We start from the raw sequence: 23,011 nt of genomic DNA on the forward strand, positions 1-23,011 counted from the left end.
AAAGTGTATATTCCAATTCCGAGATGCTTACTCCAATCCTTAGAGGATTGCTGGAGCTTTGCATACTTGTTAGCATCTTTCAGGATTGACAAAACCTTCTGGTTGTATCACATACAACCTTTCCTCAACAAAATTGTCGAGGAAACAATGTTTTTTACATCCTATCTGCAAGATTTCATAAATAATGCAGTAACTGCTAATATAATTCCAACAGACTCTTAGCATCGCTATCAGTGAGAAATTCTCCTCGTAGTCAACTCCTTGAACTTGTCGGAAAACATCTTAGCGACAAGTCGAGCTTTCTTAATGGTGACACTTACCATCATTGTCCGTCTTCCTTTTAGAATCCATCTGTTCTCAACAGCCTTACGACCATCGAGTAGTTCTTCCAAAGTCTACACTTTGTTTTCATACATGGGTCCTCTCTCGGATTTAATGGCCTCGAGCCATTTGTCGGAATCCGGGCCCACCATCGCTTCTCCATGGCTCGTAGGTTCATTGTTGTCTAGCAACATGACCTCCAAGACAGGATTACCGTACCACTCTGAAGTAGTATGCATCCTTGTCGACCTATGAGGTTTGGTAGTGACTTGATCCGGAGTTTCATGATCACTATCATAAGCTTCTACTTCAATTGGTGTAGGCGCCACAGGAACAACTTCCCGTGCCCTGCTACACACTAGTTGAAGTGATGGTTCAATAACCTTATCAAGTCTCCACCATCCTCCCACTCAATTCTTTCGAGAGAAACTTTTCCTCGAGAAAGGACCCGTTTCTAGAAACAATCACTTTTGCTTCCGGAACTGAGACAAGAGGTATACCCAACTGTTTTTGGGTGTCCTATGAAGATGCATTTATCTGCTTTGGGTTCAAGCTTATCAACCTGAAACTTTTTTCACATAAGCGTCGCAGCCCCAAACTTTTAAGAAACGACAGCTTAGGTTTCTCCAAACCATAGTTCATACGGTGTCGTCTCAACGGAATTGCGTGGTGCCCTATTTAAAGTGAATGTGGTTGTCTCTAATGCCTAACCCATAAATGATAGTGGTAATTCGATAAGAGACATCATGGTATGCATCATATCCAATAGGGTGCAACTATGATGTTCGGACACACCATCACACTATGGTGTTCCAGGCGGTATTAGTTGTGAAACAATTTCCACAATGTCTTAATTGCATACCAAACTCATAACTCAGATACTCATCTTTATGATCATATCATAGACATTTTATCCTCTTGTCACGACGGTCTTCAACTTCACTCTGAAATTACTTGAACCTTTCAATAATTCAGATTTGTGTTTCATCAAGTAAACATACTCAGAATCTACTCAAATCATCTGTGAAGTAAGAACATAACGATATCCACTGCATGCCTCAACACTCATTAGACTGCACACATCAAAATGTATTACTTCCAACAAGTTGCTTTCTTGTTCCATCTTACTAAAACCAAGGCTTTTCAGTCATCTTGCCCATGTGGTATGATTTGCATGTCTCAAGTGATTCAAAATCAAGTGAGTCCAAACGATCCATCTGCATGGAGTTTCTTCATGCGTTTACACCAATAGACATGGTTCGCATGTCTCAATCTTTTCAAAAATGAGTGAGTCCAAAGATCCATCAACATGGAGCTTCTTCATGCGTTTTATACCAATATGACTTACATGGCAGTGCCACAAGTAGGTGGTACTATCATTACTATCTTATATATTTTGGCATGAACATGTGTATCACTACGATCGAGATTCAATAAACCATTCATTTTAGGTGCAAGACCATTGAAGGTATTATTCAAATAAACAGAGTAACCATTATTCTCCTTAAATGAATAACCGTATTGCGATAGACATAATCCAATCATGTCTATGCTCAACGCAAACACCAAATAACAATTATTTAGGTTTAACACCGATCCCGATGGTAGAGGGAGCGTGCGATGTTTGATCACATCAACCTTGGAAATACTTCCAACACATATCGTCACCTCGCCTTTAACTAGTCTTTGTTTATTCTGTAGCCTTTTATTTTGAGTTACTAACTCTTAGCAACCGAACCGGTATCTATTACCATGGTGCTACTAGGAGTACTAGTAGAGTACACATTAATATAATGTATATCCAATATACTTCTGTCGACCTTGCCTGCCTTCTTATCTACCAAGTATCTAGGGTAATTCTGCTCCAGTGACCGTTCCCCTTATTACAGAAGCACTTAGTCTCGGGTTTGGGTTCAACCTTTGGTTTCTTCACTAGAGCAGCAGCTGATTTGCCGTTTCATGAAGTATCCCTTCTTGCCCTTGCCCTTCTTGAAACTAGTGGTTTCACTAACCATCAACAATTGATGCTCCTTCTTGATTTCTACTTTCGCGGTGTCAAACATCGCGAATATTTCAAGGATCATCATATCTATCCTTGATATGTTATAGTTCATCATGAAGCTCTAGCAGCTTGGTGGCAATGACTTTGGAGAAACATCAATATCTCATCTGGAAGATCAACTCCCACTCGATTCAAGTGATTGTTGTACTCAGACAATCTGAGCACAAGCTCAACGATTGAGCTTTTCTGCCTTAGTTTGCAGGCTAAGAAAATCGTCGAAGGTCTTATACCTCTTGACGTGGGCACGAGCTTGAAATCCCAATTTCAGCCCTCGAAACATCTCATATGTTCCGCGACATTTCGAAATCGTCTTTGGTGCCTCAATTCTAAACCGTTTAACATTACTGAACTATCACGTAGTTATCAAAACGTGTATGTCAAATGTTCACAACATCCACAGATGACGTTGGAGGTTCAGCACACCGAGCGATGCATTAAGGACATCAGCCTTCTACGCAGCAATGAGGACAATCCTTAGTTTTCGGACCCAGTCCGCATAATTGCTACTATCAACTTTCAACTAAATTTTCTCTAGGAACATATCTAAAACAGTATAACTAAAGAGCGAGCTACGACATAATTTGCAAAAACCTTTTGACCATGTTTAGGATAATTAAGTTCATCTTATGAACTCCCACTCAGATAGACATCCCTCTAGTCATCTAAGTGATTACATGATCCGAGTCAACTAGGGCGTGTCCGATCATCACGTGAGACGGACTAGTCATCATCGGTGAACATCTTCATGTTGATCGTATCTACCATACGACTCATGCTCGACGTTTTGGTCTCTTGTGTTCCGAGGCCATGTCTGTACATGCTAGGCTCGTCAAGTCAACCTAAGTGTTTCGCGTGTGTAAATCTGGCTTACACCCGTTGTATGTGAACGTTAGAATCTATCACACCCGATCATCACGTGGTGCTTCGAAACAACGAACTTTCGCAACAGTGCACAGTTAGGGGGAACACTTTCTTGAAATTTTAATGAGGGATCATCTTATTTACTATCGTCGTTCTAAGCAAATAAGATGCATAAACATGATAAACATCACATGCAATCAAAAAGTGACATGATATGGCCAATATCATTTTGCTCCTTTTGATCTCCATCTTCGGGGCTCCATGATCATCATCGTCACTGGCATGACACCATGATCTCCATCATCATGATCTCCATCATCGTGTCTCCATGAAGTTATCTCACCAACTATTACTTCTACTACTATGGCTAACGATTTAGCAATAGAGTAAAGTAATTACATGGCGTTGTTCAATGACACGCACGCCATACAATAAATTAAGACAACTTCTATGGCTCCTGCCAGTTGTCGTACTCATCGACATGCAAGTCGTGATTCCTATTACAAGAACATGATCAATCTCATACATCACATATCATTCATCACATTCTTTTGGCCATATCACAGCACATAGCATACCCTGCAAAAACAAGTTAAACGTCCTCTAATTGTTGTTTGCATGTTTTACGTGGCTGCTATGGGTTTCTAGCAAGAACGTTTCTTACCTACGCAAAAGCCACAACGTGATACGCCAATTGCTATTTACCCTTCATAAGGACCCTTTTCATCGAATCCGATCCGACTAAAGTGGGAGAGACTGGCACTCGCTAGCCACCTTATGCAACAAGTGCATGTGAGTCGGTGGAACCTGTCTCACGTAAGTGTACGTGTAAGGTCGGTCCGGGCCGCTTCATCCCACAATACCGTCGAAACAAGATTGGACTAGTAACGGTAAGCATATTGAACAAAATCGACACCCACAACAACTTTTGTTCTACTCGTGCATAGAAACTACGCATAAACCTGGCTCATGATCCTACTGTTGGGGATCGTAGCAGAAATTTAAAATTTTCTACGCATCACTAAGATCAATCTATGGAGTAATCTAGCAACGAGGGAAAGGGGAGTGCATCTACATGCCCTTGTAGATCGCTAAGCGGAAGCGTTACAAGAACATGGATGAAGGAGTCGTACTCGTAGCTATTCAAATCGCGGTTGATTCTGATCTAAGCGCCGAACAATGGCGCCTCCGTGTTCAACACACGTGCAGCCCGATGACGTCTCCCGTGCCTTGATCCAACAAGGGGAGAGGGAGAGGTTGGGGAAGACTCCGTCCAGCAGCAGCACGATGGCGTGGTGGTGGTGGAGGAGCGTGGCACTCCAGCAGGGCTTCACCAAGCACCGCAAGAGACGAGGAGGTAGAGGGGTAGGGCTGCGCCAAGAGGGAGACGTTCTCATGTGTATGGCAGCCCCAAACCCCCACTATATATAGGGGGAAGGGAGGGGCTGCGCCCCCATCTAGGTTTCCACCCCTAGGGGTGGTGGCCAGCCCTAGATCCCATCTAGGGGGGGGGGGCGCACCACTAGGTGGGCCTTAGGCCCATCTGAGCCTAGGGTTTCCCCCCTTTCCCTTCTCTCTTCGCCTTGGGCCCTGGTGGGGGGGGGGGTGGCGCACCAGCCCACCTAGGGCTGGTCTGTCCCACACTTAGCCCACGCAGCCCTCTGGGGCAGGTGGCCCCACCTGGTGGACCCCCGGGACCCTCCCGGTGGTCCTGGTACGTTACCGACAGCACCCAAAACTTTTCCGGTGACCAAAATAGGACTTCCCATATATAAATCTTTACCTGTAGACCATTCCGGAACTCCTCGTGATGTTCGGGATCTCATCCGGGACTCAGAACAACATTCGGTAACCATGTATATCTATTCCCTATAACCCTAGCATCATCGAACCTTAAGTGTGTAGACCCTACGGGTTCGGGAACCATGCAGACATGACCGAGACAACTCTCCGGCCAATAACCAATAGCGGGATCTGGATACCCATGTTGGCTCCCACATGTTCCACGATGATCTCATCGGATGAACCACAATGTCAAGGATTCAATCAATTCCATATACAATTCCCTTTGTCTACTGGTATGATACTTACCCGAGATTCGATCGTCGGTATCCCGATACCTTGTTCAATCTTGTTACCGGCAAGTCTCTTTACTCGTTCCGTAACACATCATCCTGCGATCAACTCCTTGATCACATTGTGCACATTATGATGATGTCCTACCGAGTGGTCCCAGAGATACCTCTCCGTCACACGTAGTGACAAATCCCAGTCTCGATTCGTGCCAACCCAACAGATACTTTCGGAGATACCCGTAGTGCACCTTTATAGCCACCCAGTTACGTTGTGACGTTTGGTACACCCAAAGCATTCCTACGGTATCCGGGAGTTGCACAATCTCATGGTCTAAGGAAAAGATACTTGATATTTAGAAAAGCTTTAGCATACGAACTACACGATCTTGTGCTAGGCACAGGATTGGGTCTTGTCCATCACATCATTCTCCTAATGATGTGATCCCGTTATCAACGACATCCAATGTCCATGGTTAGAAAACTGTAACCATGTATTGATCAACGAGCTAGTCAACTAGAGGGTTACTAGGGACATGGTGTTGTCTATGTATCCACACATGTATCTGAGTTTCCTATCAATACGATTCTAGCATGGATAATAAACAATTATCATGAACAAGGAAATATAATAATAACCATTTTATTATTGCCTCTAGGGCATATTTCCAACAGTCTCCCACTTGCACTAGAGTCAATAATCTAGTTCACATCACTATGTGATTGTAATGAATCAACACCCATGGGGTTTGATCATATCTCGCTTGTGAGAGAGGTTATTAGTCAACGGATCTGAACCTTTCAGATCCGTGTGTGCTTTGCAAATCTCTATGTCATCTCCTAGATGCAGCTACCACGCTCTATTTGGAGCTATTCCAAATAACTGTTCTACTATACGAATCCGGTTTACTACTCAGAATAATCCAGATTAGTGTCAAAGTTTGCATCGACGTAACCCTTTACAACGAACTCTTTTACCACCTCTATAATCGAGAAAATTCCTTAGTCCAGGGCGGCGGTGGTGGAGAAGGCGGAGGAGGACTTTGGGGGGGGGGCGTTGTCGAGGCACAGGAGTGGTTCCGCCAGGCCCAGGAAGAACTGAAGGCTGCCCAGGGCAAGCTGGCCAATCGTGAGGTGGAGCTCACCCTGAAGCTGGCCGATGTCGAGAAGGCCCAGGAGACGGCGAAGAAGTTGGTCGATGAAGACGAAGCCGCCCGGACCCAGCACGAGGCCGCACTGAAGACCCAGGGGAGGACCTTGCCGCACACGAGGAGAAGCTTGCCGCCATGGTCCATGGCAAGGACGAAGAGGTGGGCAAGCTCGTCCTGCAGCGGACCCAAGAGCTGGAGCGGAGGCATCAAGAAGCACTCAACACGCAGGCTCAGGCCCACGCCGACAAGGTGAAGGAGCTGGAGGGGCAAGCTCTAAAGCTGGCCTAGGAGAAGCACACGCTCAATGGCACTCTGACGATGGCGCAGGGCGAGGTCATCAGCAAGGCCGGAGAACTCTCCGAAGCCAAAAACTCCATCAGCGACCTCAAGTTGAAGCTGGGAGCCCTCGAGAAGACGCTGTCAGAGGCCAAAACCCGGGAGGGGATCCTGACCAAGGAGTTGGCGATGGAGAAGCAGCGGCGGATAAACGAGACCGCCAACATCGAGGACCAAGTGGCGGGTGAGAAGCGTTGGCTCAAACGCCTTGCCGTCGTTGCAAACTCGGCCGCCGATCAGCTGGCCCTTATGGGGATGCCAGAGATGAGCTACGCCCCAGAGGCGAACCTGAGCCCCAATGCTAACCTGACCATATACTTTGAGAAGGTCGTCGGTGCCCTGAAGCGGCTTCACTCCAACCAGGCAGTCTCCCTGGCCGAGGAATCCCGGATACTCTGTTGGGGGACCATGACCAGGGTGCTCACCAAGATTGCGCACTGGCACCCAGACCTCGACTTCGGAGCTGTGCTGAAGAGCTTGCCGGAGGATGCCGACATCGCGGCGCTCAATGAGCATATCTAGCCCATCCTCAGCCGCATCGACAAAATCAAGAGGTTGGAGGGCCAGCGCCAGGACTAGGCATCCAGTTCTCCGCCGCCACTGCAGGTTCATGACCAAGACAATGCTATCTTTAGTTAGAACTGCGGCGGCAATTCGTGTAATATAACACTACAGTGCCCCTAAAACTATGCATGTTATTTTCCTATTCGATTTTCCTTTGTATGTCCACCCCATGTCGACCGGGTAAGCTTGCCGACACGTAAACCCAGGGCGGCGCTCTGAGGACGGATCCTCATTAGCCTGCCGGGCGTGCTTGTTGCCGGGCGAAGCACCTTGCCGCCCTTGGCGCGGTCGCTCGATCTGTCGAGCTTGACTCGAGTCAGAACTGAGAGCGTTGCCGATGGCGAAAGGTTACCCTGCCACTCTCGACGCGGCCGCTTGAACTGTTGAGCAGACTCCAAACAGAACAAGGGCGTTGCCGATCGCGGGAGGGCCCCTCTGCGTACAGGCTCTTCATACATAGGCCGAACCGTCGAGGATAATAACATTATGTTTAAAGAGAAAAACATAGAATTCAGCATGACTTAGCTCTCCCGTCGCCGCCTCGGCGTCCTTCGCGCCAACGGGCAGCGCCGCCTTCTCCGCAAGAGCTGCGACGATGATGAACTGCTAGGCCTTCCACTGGACTCGATTCTCACAATTGCGCCCCCTACCTGGCGCGCCAAAGATGTCAGTGGGAAACGACAGCTATGGAATCACTGGAATCCCTACTGCGGTTGCGGGGCGCGGGGATCGTGAGAAGAGCGGAACTAGCAGACAGTACAAAGGGGATTTACCCAGGTTTGGGCCGCAAAGATGCGTAAAACCCTATGATCCTGGTTTGGTGGATGTATTTAATGTTCTAGAGCTCTTGAACTAGCTTTGGGTGCTGCTAGGTTTGAAAGAGCCGAATCCTTCTCCAGTGCGCCATGTGCCTCCTTTTATAGGTGAAAGGGGCTGCCACAGTGGCACACAGGAGGTGGAAAGTGCTACAGCACTGTGAGCTTATCGCTAGTATTACAGGACAAAGCGCATTTAATGCGAGGCTTAGGTGTCCCTTCACTTTATCGGGGGCGGGGGCGAGGCCCGTCCCGTTCGTCGCCGCTCCTCCTCGCTTCGACACGCGCCCCGGCTAGCGGTGCATGCGGTGCCATGTAGGCAGGCAGTCAGCTGAGGTGGCGCGGTGGTGGAGCCTCCACGAAGGGCTGCATGCTGCCACGCAGGTGCCTGCCCAGCTGGTTGGGTCGGCAGCTGCATGCGAACGGCGGCGAAGACTTGGCTGGTGTGGACCTGGCAGTGGACCTGCTGGCGTGCTCGAAGAGGGCCTTGCCGGGTGGCCCGGCAAGGGTCTTGCCGGGTGGCCTGGCAAGGGTCTTGCCGTGGCACGCAGGCGTCCTCGGCAAGGATCTTGCCGTGGGTCTTGTGGATTTCTTCGGTGAACATGGTTGCCTTCCTATCCTCATCTGATCTTGACTATTCTTTGTCTTCACAAAGATCTTCATGCCACCACGGAGGTGCCTCCCGAGCCCTGTCCCAATGCATTAGCATTGGTGGGCTCAAAGGTGGCTCGCTCGGCTGGTGTGGGCGATCTGCCCCGGCAAGGGTCTTGCCAGGGAAACCTGCTTCGTCCATCTGATCCTTGTGGCCTTGATCCTTGTCGTTGCTTTGTTTGTCTTGTGCCTTCGGCTTCTCTCCGGCTTCCCTTTCCTGCCCTGCTATGCGTGGTCGTGGCCGGTGGCTCTAACTGTCCGTGCACAAGTAAAGGGTTCAAAAGGGGAGCCCCTACTTTTGTACACCGACACCCTAGAAGGTGTAAACATATCCTTTTCTTGGGAATTAAACCGAACTTTGTATCTTACTGAACTCACACAAGCCATTATAAGATCAATCTGCTGCTCATAAAAGCCCAACTTATGCCTCACATTTCTTAAAAAAAATACACTCAACTCTATCGTGTGCTTTATGCATGTCCAACTTCATTGCACATAATCCTGACTGACTATTCTTTGTGTTCTTGATTTTATGGATGCACTCATTAGCTATAAGAATATTGCCAATAATCATTCTACCCGGTACAAAGGCACTTTGGGTGGGTGATATAATATCTGGCAGAATACTTCTAAGTCGATCAGAGAGTTTCTCTTGTAGTACTAGTAACACATCTTAATTATGAAATTTGCAATGTGAAAGGAGTCAGCCGAGTCGAGATATAAAAGAGAAAAATTACAGCCCAACCAACTGCACAGCTCGGCCAAGGCCCTTAACGTGTATCCTAGCCCAGCAGGCCATAGACCAGTGCGACCGTTGGAGTACATCATAACGTCAACATAGGGGCGCATGTCTTTTTCTCTACCCTCCCCGTCGGCGCCATCCTAGAAATCTGACGGTGTTGTGGCCGTTGCTCGGCTGTTGGGCATGCTGGGACTGGGAGCCAACCTCACAACCTACTAGCGCACGTCGCCCGACAACGTTGCAATGGTCGAGCTCGACGGCCAGTTTAGGCTCATATAGCCGGCCGCGAGGCAATTCGTAGGCACCATGCTCAAGGTCACGCTCATATTCAAATTCAAGTCCGGACTTCTCTTTCTTAATTGAGAGTGTGAATCAATGAATTTGAAAATAGAATCAGAGACCATCTTTCGAAGCAAGCAGTAACTTAACACCTGAATTCATGTGTAATACGCTAGCAGTACCAAAAAAATACACTTCCGTGATGATACGTGTTTGTCATAGTAGGTTGCATTTTTTGTCATGCATGTACATCCATGACGATTTTATGACAGAATCAAGATAGTCATACCTGTGCTGTCGTAGAAGTTTTCCATGACATTACCAAAATTATCATCACGGAAGTGTCCACTTCCATGACGATAAATCGCGCGTCATAGAAGTGCTTTCATCAAGGGTGACCGACATGTGGCATCCACCGTAACGAAACGCCGTTAAGCTATCGGGTCGGGTTTTGGATCTGATAACCCGTTAACAGCCCGGACCAATGGGAAATTTCCACATGTAAAATTCTGATTGGCCGGAGGGAACACCTGCCAGCTCGTCAATGGGCCAGATCTCGCCCGTCCATTGGAGGAGACATGCCTATGATACGTCGACATGTGGCTGGGCCCAACAGAGGCCCATATAGGTTAAAAATGCCGGCCCAGTCAAAGGCCCGCAGTACTTAATGAGGTACTAGTGGGCAGCCCAATAACGACCTTCTTAATAAAGGCCCATTTACGACCCGAAGCCACATCTGGCCCATTAATTGTTTGCCCAATATTTGGGCCCATTTACGGCCCGAAGCCAGATCTGGCCCGTTCATTGTTCGCCGAATATTTGGTCCCAACTACAGCCCAGTGACTTTCGGCCTGTTAGAGGCCCAATGTAGACATGGGCCCATTTCAGCCCGGTGTGACTTTCGGCCTGGGAATGGCCCGTGCGGCCCATGGGCCATAAATGGTTCGACAGGACATCGGGCCCACTAACGGCCCATGCTAAAGGTGGCAACAGTTAAGCCCAACTTGACTTTGGGCCTGTTGAAGGCCTGACGCGTAATTCGGCTCGTTGATGCCTGTACTAAGCTTTCGGCCTCTTAAAGGCCCATGATATCAGTGGGACAACTAAGGCCCGAGATATGTTTCGGCCTGGTAACGGCCCGTGAGCTAACTGGGCCCAAAAAGGCCCGGTCTACATTTCAGCCTGCTGAAGGCCCGTCGACGACTAGTGAAAATTGAGGCCCAACATGCATTTGGGCCTGCTAAAGGCCCGTGGTTTCATCTGGGTCATAACAGGCCAGTACAATATTCAGCCTATTAATGGCCCAACGCTACCTGGGCCAAACTAAGCGCTGGGTCGACAAAAGGCCCAACTAAAATATAGGTCGGTGTAAGTTGTGGGCCTGGCGCAATGTGTGAAGGCCCCAATCGTTCGGGCCCAAGAAAGAAGCAGGCCGACCCAATTGTGGGCCCGCTAAAAACCTGGCCTGTTAGAGTCGAATGTTTCGGCCCGGTCGACTACATCAGATATTTTTTCAGATAGCGAATGATGGCAGTAACTAGTAGGAACTAAGAACAAACCTACTCTATACAATAAAGAAATTACGGCATAGTAACTAAGAATAAACCTACACTATACAATAAAGGATTTAAGGTATATTGCATCCACTGGGCATCGAAGTTCGCCACCAGTGATCATAAAGCGCAACGAAGAAGCAGATTACAAAAGCTGGGCACCATTGCAGCGTAACAAAATAATACTGAACCGAGACCACTTCCAAGATAGTTCAAGAAAGGTTAGCCTTGCGGGGGAACTGCTGCGCAAGCTGCTGAGCAAGGCTGTGAGACTGGCCTAGCATGTCGGTCATAGCTTCCAGGTTCAACAAAGTAGAAGCAATGCAAAGCATCAGTTGCAAGATATGTGCGACCAATGTAACCTTGGAAAGTTAGAGCAAGCACCTTGATGGGTGAATAAGATAGGGAATCTTCCTCTTACTCCTCCACTAGGGAGCTACATTGACTTAGGTCTCCCTCTAGCTTAGAATCACTATTAGGATCATATTCTGAGCATGAATCTCTAGGTGGAGAGCGTTTGCATTGCATTGCATCCAGAATTGATTTTAGTCCCTTAATGCCAAGTTTGACAGCCATGGCATTGTTCTGCTTTATTCTTTTCATGCGCGCATGCTCATAATCATTATGATGCTATTCAGAATCTGAGATTCATGAAAACATAAAAATTAGTCAGATTATCTATGGAATTCATTGCGGATTCAACTCGAAGAGTGTCTCGCTATAAACCCCTGCATATGCAAAGTTCACCCCCCAACCGTACTGACCAGACCATACATAGAAATACAAACCCCTTATGTCTCTATAACAGGCAGACACACATTTCAAAACTAAAGTAGGAACATTAGAATCACATGAAATTCGTATTTGAACAAATAAACGAAGGAATTATGAGTGGCATAATGTTTAGCTTCAAGGGTGGAGTGTTGGTAGTGCGACACAAAGCAGGTGGGTAGATTGTATTCCATGCAAAAGATCAAAACCTATGTAAAAGCTGGAAATGACACCTCCTTTCTATACAATGCAGTGTTCATTGCCCACACATGATGGAAGAGATCACATAGAGAAATACTATTCACTCATGTCTACGGTTCCAGTATTTAGAAACAGGGTGGTCCACCCTAAAAGAATATTGACAACAAATATGGCAAGGCAAGCATAGATGTAGTGAATCAATCATTTACTTGTGAGCTTACTAGGACAGGTATGCAGAATTGTAACTGCAGTAAGAGACCGTCCAAAATCTGGATGAAGAAGTTTGACTAGCACTTATTGTTTGCAACTAATCGACGTGAATACTTGGATATTATATCGAATGAGTAAGAAAGACAAGTAAAATTGTCAACAAACCTGGCTTGCAGTAGTAATCTGGGTCAATGTCACTACGACCAACAATCCAAAATGACTAGTGTCTGTTCCGAGGGCCGAAATTTTGAAAACCCTGTGAACTTTAGAGGTACTAAAGATTACCGAAATACATCTGAACCATTAAGTGTAGATAGCACCGAGCACACAACAAACCCTAATGACAATCCTGCCTAATGAGTAATGAATCAATTAGAAAATGGGTGATGAGGAGTGGCTGCTAGGTGTTGAGGACGTATCTCAGGATAAATCGGGTTGGCTTGGTGGGTGCTGCACGCCTGAGCCCTAAACGGACTGGGAAGGTAGGCACGGCGGCGCGCTCGGGCAGTGGTGATGTTGTTGGGCGAGCGGCTACTAACCTCCTGTTAGTCCGGCGTCTCCTCCTAGAGTCATGCTGTCCGGGGATGGCAAGTCACCGGCGAGGCAGGAGGCTGGGGGCGAGTAGAGATCGGAAGCGCGTAGCAGAACAGAGGGGAATCGGGGCCTAGGACGACCCAAAATCCCAGGGCGGGCCATCCCACCGTGGGCACCCTATAGAGATACACACCCGAGCGGTGAACATGCATTTTCGAAACTAATTTAGGAACATTTAGCTGACCAATTAAATGACTCTGTTTTAATAATATCAGATTCGTATTTGAACAACTAAGCTTGTTTAGCTTGATGGGTGGAGCAGTGTTATTATGACACGAAGCACGTATTCTGATCGTATAGTGATCATAAAAGGGGGAAACTCTAGGCATATTTTTTTTAGCAAAAGAGGGTTTCCCCTTCGATTTCTATTAAAGAAACCACCACGGAACCAACATGATCAATTAAACCCTAAGCATGATCAATTAAACCGCATTATGACTGTGCCATGGCAGATTTGAAGCTGCAAATCGGAGAAATGATATTTAGCATCCATTGTTTTCTTAGAACTAAGAACTAAATTCTAAGAGCTGAAAAGAAAGTAGAGTAACCAAGTTAAGATCTATTTTCTGGTTGAGATCAAAAATTTGAGGAGATATGAAGTACCACCTTTCTTGCGGCGCCGTGTAGGCATCGGGCGTGCGATGGATGTCAGTGGCGTTGAAGCAGATCTGCGATGGTAGACGGGTGCATCAGGGGATAAGTCCTGTTGTGGTGGAAGAGAAGGTCGTGTGAGCGGCCCCGGCAAAGAGGACGACGGCGCCGATGAAGCGAGAGGACGTGATGCAAGGCTATTGGTCCATCGCCATGGATGAGAAACGTCCATCTCTAGCAGTGGACGACGCGGTCTTGGTAGGTGCTCCGGCATGGTGGAGGATGGTGGCGATGGATGTGGTGGAGGATGGCGGCGATGGATGTGGTGGAGGACGGCGGCGATGGATGGGGTGGCGGACGGAGGCTGGTGTGGGGATGGTGTTCTAGCGCGGACGGTGTATGAATGGGAAAATGGAGGGAGAGGTACAGGGAACCATGTTTTTGGGATGCGTCTGTCTGAACTATGGGAAAGTTACAAACTTAGCCCCCATTTAAAATTTGGACGTCTTGTCGGTTGGGAATAGGACGATAATCTTGCATCTCGCCAATATTTGCCCAAAGCGATTTCGGGTGAGGAGAGGGTGGTTGGCACCCATGGTTGACGCCCATGGTGTATGAACATGGCTGACAGGTAGGGCGCTTGTGTCACGTCTGAGTGAAGTTACAAACCTGCCCCTATTGAAAATATTTGCCTACATCGATTTCGGCCGAGTTGAGTTTGTTTTGCCGCCCACCGTGCATGAATGGGGAATGGAGGGAGAAACAGAGGTCTTTCGGATGAGCTTGAATGAAATGTGTTTTGCCGCCCTTGTTTGACGCCCACCGTGTCGGAATGGGCTCAGAGGCGGTCGTGTCACGTCTAATTGAAGTTACTAACCTACCCCGATTTAGAGCAGTGGGAATCGGGCCGATGGATTATCCGTGTAATGGATAGACAGTAATTTCCATCTCCCAAACACTTGGCTTCGGGCAGCTGACGTGGGAGTGGACATTTTGTCGCTTCTTTTGAATTTTGGGACAATAAGCATCCATGTTTACCCTGGCAACTAAATCCAGATCCATTTTGTATTCCTATATGAATGTTTATAAATCATTCTATGTGTTTTTGTATATCTTCAAAAGGACGAAAAAGATGTATTCCACTATCATATATGAATACGGTTTCCAAATGCCGATACTCAAATTCAAAAGCTAGAATCCAGTTTAAGGTGAATTCAAATATTTGGAACACTTCATGTCCAACTCAAATGTCACATGCAGCATAATGTGTACTCCCATTTAGAAATGTACACAAGCGATGTATCAAGATTCAAATACCAAGTCAATCAACCAAGAATGTATAGAACTAACAGACATATAAACACTTATAGAGTATATGGATCAATAATATCCACTAACATACATAAGCCAGGCCGCTGTATTTTTTTGCTACAACAATATCCTTTTTTTAGCCAGCACCTTGGCCCTTTCCGATGAGTGCCACTTATGGTCCATCTATACTACTGTTATTGCTGAATGCACATTCAACCCGATTGGCATATTTGTAGGTCTGGCACAGCAATCCAAATGAAATATCTCCGAGTCTTATCAATTAATACAGGCTTGTGCTCAAATAAAATTACAAACCAAAAAACAAAAAACAAAAAACAATTATTACATGATCTCTAAAACAAATGGTTTGATTGATTACATGAACAAACAACACAAAGGTTATTCAACGATGGAAAGAACATTTCACCTATGATTTATCAAGTGGGAATTTAATTTCCTTTTTTCCTTCAGGACCTTAACTATGTGGTTAGTCTCAGCTTGCTTCATTTTGAAATCCACCAAATATTTAATGGTTGTCTTGAGTACTTCTTGCGATTGTGCTGTTTGCTTCCTCAACATGTCAACTTCATCTATAAGTGTAGAAGCAGAATCTCTTTCTACCACTAGTTTAGCCTCTAGAGCATCAGCAGTTGGCAATTCATAATGCACGATTGGGCCGGTGCCACTGCTGTGGGATGATGCAACGTCCATGGGGACCTCGCTCTTTGATCTTGGGCTAACCTGTTTTGCCATTAAAGTTCCGATTGGATTCAGAAAAGTTGAAGTTAGCAAAACATCTCAACTGGGAGTTATAACAGCAAACCAGTTAAACAAACAAGGAATTAAAGAGTTTCAATTGGATGCTGAAAAGTAGTTATTAACATCATTGTAACCCACTTTTGCAGCAGCAAAGCAGTTAAACAAAGAAGTAGCTACTTAAGTTAAGGCAAACAGGCAATTCTTAATAGTAAGTATCAAACACATAGATAGGCGCAATCTACAATAGGATTAACAGGTTGTGGCATTATGTAATCAGTAGCAAACTAAATTAAGCCAAGCAACGTAATTGAACAATTTTGCAATAAGTGGCTAACTAAAATTTCGAGAAGCAGGTAACTGAACTTATGCTAGTTCTTTGTACAGGCACACTACAACTTCTTTTTCTCTTACAAGGTTGTACGAAGGAGTCCATGGCATCAATTGCTTGGATACGCAGTCCCAATACTTCTTCTTCCCACACTGCATTGGTAAGTTGAATGGTTAATCTGGTAAGATGGTGCGTCCTTGATATGTTATATGAGATGTGTAGTCAGACTAGTTGTAGCCACACACATCACACCGGCTTTTACTGTATATTTCATGCGATTACTTTTGGTATATCGAGATCTACGCAATCTACAATAGGATGAAAAGAATGACATCCTTCACATGATTGGCGAACTCAGTTCATAGAAACAAGCAATTCAACCATTCTGTGGGTTAATCAAAAGCACCACTGGAATATTTTTCACTACCCAATCATACATGCAAAAAGGGGCGACGCCACCATAGGGGCTGGTATGGGCGGCCACCTCAGGTGGCTGGAAAGTGTGCACCTAATTTGAGTCGTCCAGGTTGGCCCAGGCTAGTTTTGTTCGTCCCATGCATGAGAAGGCAATGTAAAAAATGAAGAAAAATGTTTCAATTTGGATGGGCCAATAACATAAGTGCAAGGCAGGCCCTATAGCAGGCTCGCGGCCCAAACGAGCGCCTCCCATATCGATCGACAGTAGGAAAAATCCCAATTCATTCACTCCAGCCTCCAGTCTGGTTCACTCCTAACCTAGCCGCCGCTGGACAGGCCGACACAGCACTTCCTTGCGCCCTCGTTGGAGGGCGGACACCGGGCTTCAAGCGAACGGAAGGACAAGAAGATGAAGATCCAACCCTAGGTGTAGCCTGCGTGGGAGGCAGCGGCGGCAACACGGGCATGGCATCGAGCTTGCGCAAACGGACAGTCACAGCTTGCAAGAGTAGCATGCGCAACAAGCAGGTACATCACATCCCTGATTATATCTAATTCAACTCTTCAATTTCTGGCCAATAGTTAAACCTGGCGGTGTTGTAAAACTGCTTGTATGTCGGGAATCTATGAGAAAATGAAACCAATTTCTACTTATTTTATAACTCCCCCAATCAATATTGAGTTGACTAAATCTGATGTATCTAATCAAGTTTCCAGTGCAAGCATATAAGCTCATGTTGTTCTTAAGCCTGAAGTGTCTAATGGACAGACTGCTAATGAAGGATTTGATGCAAACATTTTACATGCTCCTGGTGATGAACATATAATGTCTAATGAGGGATCTAATGCAAGCATTTTGCAAGCTCATTGAAGGGTTTAGTGTCTAATGATGATCTGCTATGTTGAGAGAGAGAGATTTGCAGGCATTGATGACAAGCAAATTATAGTGCATTTTCATAGCTTGAGGAAACATCGAGGCCATCTACCAGAAAGTCCCCGTATCATGACAACATAGCATAAATACTTTTCTAATATGTTGTTTGAAACTATTGGCATACTTGTGTAGGATAGATATATTGATATGCAGTTTGCGCACTGGTTATAGGTGCAATTACACTTCGATATTTTCAGCCAGAGAACCAATAGTTCAAGTAGGTACAGACCATGTTTGTAGTCCTTGTACACCATGTTGCATTTTGTGGTTTTTTGTGCTTGCATCATTTAGTGTTTATAATCTGAACTACTTTGGATCATTAGCTGGTTTTCAAAGTGCATGTAGCTTCACATTTCTCAAGTTATGTTGATTTCCGGAGTGCAAGTGCCTTCGTGTTTTTTAAGTTAAATGTTCGCCCCTGGTAACTTGAATTCGTGGATCCGCCACTGCACACAAATCATACACGAATGCCAGTACGAATTAAATGAAATGCATGGACTTACGCTAGCTCCTGGTATAGGCTCACTGCAGCTCTGCTTCCGCCTGGAATGTTCCATGTACAAGTCCATGTTACCACTTGCTTGGATGTGCAGGCCTTGTACTCCTTGCACCCCCCTCTGCATTTTTGACACGGCGAATGGTTGATCAAATAAGAGGAATCGACCTTGATGTTGTACCGGAGGACAGATACTTATAAGGTTATACGGGTGTGCAGGATGTGTACCAGATCCCGTAGCGCTGTCATGCTTCGCTAAAAATGGATTTGCTTGTTTCAGATGATATCTCCAGAAGAAATAAGAGTTAAAGTCAGAGTTGCATAGGCGTGTAAGCTAAGAGAGCAGTGAAAGGATATCCAAACATCGTCGGAACAGTGCACAAGGGAGTGATGTGTGTATACCTAGTTCGGGCCGGCGTTTGGGCATGCTCGCGTAGCTAGAGTGCGGGTCACTTTAGAGCCGTTGAGTGCGATGCGCTGGCGTTGGCTGGCCGTGCACGCATGCAGATCTTGAGTGGTAGCGGAGCTCTACGATGTGGTGGACGAGACCGTTGGGAAGCCCCAACGGCCTCAGGGGGCGGAGGTGCGACAATGTGCTCGGTGAAGTAGCCCCGATGAGCTGGGAGACAACGTCAGTGAAGCGCACCTGATGCGGTGGAAGTCGGTGTCTGTGAGGTGCGTCGGTTGCAGCGGCCGACGTTGTCGGTGGACCACCCGGTGCGGTGGACGAGGGCGTATATGTGGTAACTCCGGTGCGGTGGTGAAGTTCGACCGTCGTCTTCATCGTCGTCGTCCGGCACAGAGGTGGGGAAAAAGACGAGACGAGGGGCGATTCGAACTTAGCTTGAGCTTGGGTCATCTTCATCGTCGTCGTCCGGCACACACGCTACATACTTCCTGTATCGATCAATCTTCCTCTCCTAATCAATCTTCCAACACATGTTCATTCTTTCTCTCCATGTTTCGATCTCTAAGTCTCTCAACTACACAACCCCTTTTTCCACTCTGTTACCAAATGTATTTACCTCACACACCCGCCATTGCACCCCATGCTGAGCTCTCTCTCTCTCTCTCTCTCTCCCTCTCCCTCTCACCCTCTCGCGCTAAATACATGCATTGCCTATCTAGCCCCCCAACCTCTCGTGCGCACGCACGCACGTTGTCTATCTAGGTCACTCCCTCAAGACTATCTCACTCTTTCTTCCGCACGGCGGGCCACACTCGCTCAATCTCACTATCTTTATCCGAGTCTCGTTTAACCTCGTTTTCTTTCACACACAAATGTAATATCTCCCTGTTCGAGCCTCGATCGACACACTCTATACTCTCTCACGTAGATTTTCTATCTAGGTCAGTCCATCCAAGCCGCCCCCACTCTTTCGACCTCATGGCGGGCCATGCTCACTCAATCTCTCTCTCTCTCTCCTTGTATGTCTCGATTGACCCCGCTCTTTCTCGGACAAAAACGATATATCACCATGTTTGAGCCCAATTCGACCTATTCACATTGTATACTCTCTCATGCACATTGTCTATCTAGGTCACTCTCTCCAACCTGTCTCACTCTTTCGATCGCACGATGACCCTATGTGATCGATTGACCTTGCTTCCTCCCACGCACAAAATATATCTACACGTTTGTGACTGGATCATCTCTCAAGCTCTATCTTACAGCCCTCACCCTTGCCAAAAGCTCAATCGGACAATATCTCTCCAGAGCATATATATCTGTTCAATGAATGTCAGACCACACTCACTTTGTCTCTTTATCTATATTTGTCTCGATTGACCTTGCTTTCTCACACCATATCTTCCACGCATTGAAGCTACCTCTCCATCCCTCGCAAAGCCGGAGCTATTTACATTGCGAGGGGCACTCCAACCTTGGATTAATTTGTGTAGGCATTTATTCCGGTCGGTTTAGATTATATTTTCGTAGCATTCGGCCCACAACTACTCCAAACACCGTTGCAACCCCCGCAACTCCCCTAGTTGATTTCCCTCTGGCTCGGTCATCGCTCTCTCGCACGTTCTTTCTTGCCTTCAACGTCGTACCATGGTATTATTGCAAAAAACTCTATTGTTCTCTTTAATTATTATAAATAAGCTACAAAGCTACACACCGATAGTCCACTTGGAATGGAACAAATTTAGACCCACAAATTAAAGTGCTACAAACTACACACCGAGGGGCCCACATGTCATGAAACAAATTTGGACCCATATACAAATTAAAAAAATAAAGGACGAGGATCGAACATGCGACCAGGGCCTTCAAGCCGCACGTCAATAGGCAACATACGTAGAACAACAATGTTTGTTGTACCCCCCTTTGTTCACATAATGTTTTTATATTACCACAACCTATTTAATGGATAACATGTAATATTATTTTTAGTACTGTTCGCCTTCACTTACTGGTGGGTTCCATGTGTGCTCTTTCTCTCCTCCCCGTCTGTGTTTAGACGCATGGGCAAACACGAAGAACTCGCGGGCGATGTTGCTGTTGACCATATCTGGATGCGTTCACAAGTTATGGCACGAGTTTCACGTACTAGCAGCACTAGTCAGTGTGTACGTGCAACGCACGTTAATTTGGAAGTATATTAAGTGCATGCGGATATTAAGTAGGATATTATTTGCATGTTAGCACTATTTTTGGCATGAAATTAACTGCACGCTAAACGTGCTGAGCGCTCGACATTGAAGCAGTCTAGGTCATTGGATGATAAGGAATACATGTGGCTTGATGACATTTTATATTTAATTTGATACGGCTCTAGCAGAACATTCAATCGATCAAACCATAGATTTCGTTCAGTCTGACTCCGACTTTAAATTATACGACGATCGATATAAAATAAACAGAAATGATAAACGTTCGGATTTTAAGCATGCCAATCTGAACATTTTTTATGGCAAATTTAGATTACACGGCGGGGGCATCTTGCGGTGGGTAGCGGCTCCTCTGTCGTGCTCTATGTGTCGTCGGGCCACTGACCGACAGCGACGGCGGCGTCTTGCACCGTTGTTGGCATACTCCAGCACGTTGGCCTAGCTTCAAGGAAGGCCAAAATGTTCTAGACTTCGGAGCGAGTCAACTGGCGGGAGGAGGCGACTGGCGTCGGTACAAGGAAGCGGTCGACGACGGCCATCCATGCTCCTGAGGGGGGCACTGGCACCCGCGCGGGGACAGGCGTTGTCAACAGCGCGGCCGAGACATTCGTGTGCACGGGCACCGGCACGGGCACGCACGTCAGTGCACGTGCAGGCACATGCGTTGGCAGGTGCACGAACACTGGCACGGGCGTGCGCGTTAGTGCATGTGCAGGCGCATGCGCTGGCAGGTGCACGGGCGCGTGAAAGTCGGCGGGGAGCTCGTGGAACCCCGTGGGATCAAGCTCGGCAACAATGTGCGGCTCCCAGCCCATCAATGCCACGGGGATGGGCGCTGGCGCAGTCGAGGTGACGGGAGCCGGAACGGGAGCGGGGACAGGCACGACGACTTCCCGCAAGGCCAGTTCAAGCTCGTCCCAAAGCGCCTTATGTTCTTGAGACTCCGGCTGGGTGTCTTCCTCAGGAAACTGGAAGACTAAGGGCAAACCATTGTGATGCGGCATGGCGTATGTCTAGGTCAGGCTAGTTGGAGGTAGACGACAGGAGAATCAAAGAGGAAGATAGAAGATTGTAGCGATACCGGGTAGTGCGGGGTTGATTTTAAACTGCGGTGCCGGTGACATTAAAAGTGGGAGCATTTGGGACAAAGGTGGGCCGCGGAGCCTGGTCAAAGGGCTCGCCTCCTGGTGAGCCTACATAGCGGTCTGCTCGCACGCCTCCCTGTCAGCCGGCGCAGCGGTCTGCTCACACGCCTCCCGTCGACTCACATGCTTGCTCGGACGGCACCTGCAGATGAGAAGTGGGGACTCGTGGCGGCACGTAAATGCCCATGGTTTCAATAGTGAAAGCGTTCGCCTTAACGTGACAGGCCTTTGTTCCAAAATACCTTGGCTCTTCATTTGTGCAACTTGTCATAAGCAGCTTGTCTCAAATTGAAGAAAAAACTTACGAAGTAATATTTGTGCCATATCACGTGACCATGCTCAGTTTCAAGAATTTATGCTCACTTTTGGATTTTCTGAAATTTAAGATCCAGGATTCGAAACAATATCATAACCTGCATCATGCAATAAATTTTCGAGCCGTACATCTGTCCTGTTGTATTTCTTAAGAAAGGATTTGGTCAAAAATTTTGCTTAGTTAGACTTCAGGCAAGTTATATATGCAGAGTAAAAGGATAATCCCTCCGTACCAATGCATTGCCTGATATATTAACTCAAGTACTAGGCACGAACAAACGGGCTCAATTCTGTGCTCATCCTGGTGTAGTAGTAGTACTACTACTAGGTAATGCAGTTGACGGGTGACCTTGACGAGCGGCGACCGAGGGAATTGAACCGTGCTCGGCACGGTAGGTAACGTTGTCTAGCTACTATAGCATCCCTCCGCTGTTCATCGGTAGTCATTATGGACCAGGGACATGAGGGGAATTTCCTAGGGCTGGAATTCTGGCCACCAGATATTTCGACTCGAAACGCTGAGGCTCGACTGGTTGGGGTTGCCTAATGTGCGTACCACGCACGCCACCGAAGGACACGAGCCCGGTTTTTTATTTATTTTATTTTTTTATGATCAACACGAGCCAAGGGTTGGCTGGTAGGCCGTTGGGTCCTACCTTTCGAGAATATGAAATGAACCTTTTAAATTGCCGAATGAATCTATGTGTATTACAATGCCCGTATTTTCCTTGCAGATACTAATCTCAATGTGGTAATTGATTTATGACGAGTTGTTGAATTAGAGTGAGTTTGTGATATAGTGATCTCAATGTGGATTTCACATTTCATGGTATCCCTAGTAAGTTTTCCAATGCAAATTCAAATTTAAAAGATGAACAATATGGAGGTGAGAAAACTTTGTATGTATCAAGCATAT

The sequence above is a fragment of the Triticum dicoccoides genome, chromosome 7B (genome assembly GCF_002162155.2).
Source record: "Triticum dicoccoides isolate Atlit2015 ecotype Zavitan chromosome 7B, WEW_v2.0, whole genome shotgun sequence".
NCBI lineage: Eukaryota > Viridiplantae > Streptophyta > Magnoliopsida > Poales > Poaceae > Triticum > Triticum dicoccoides.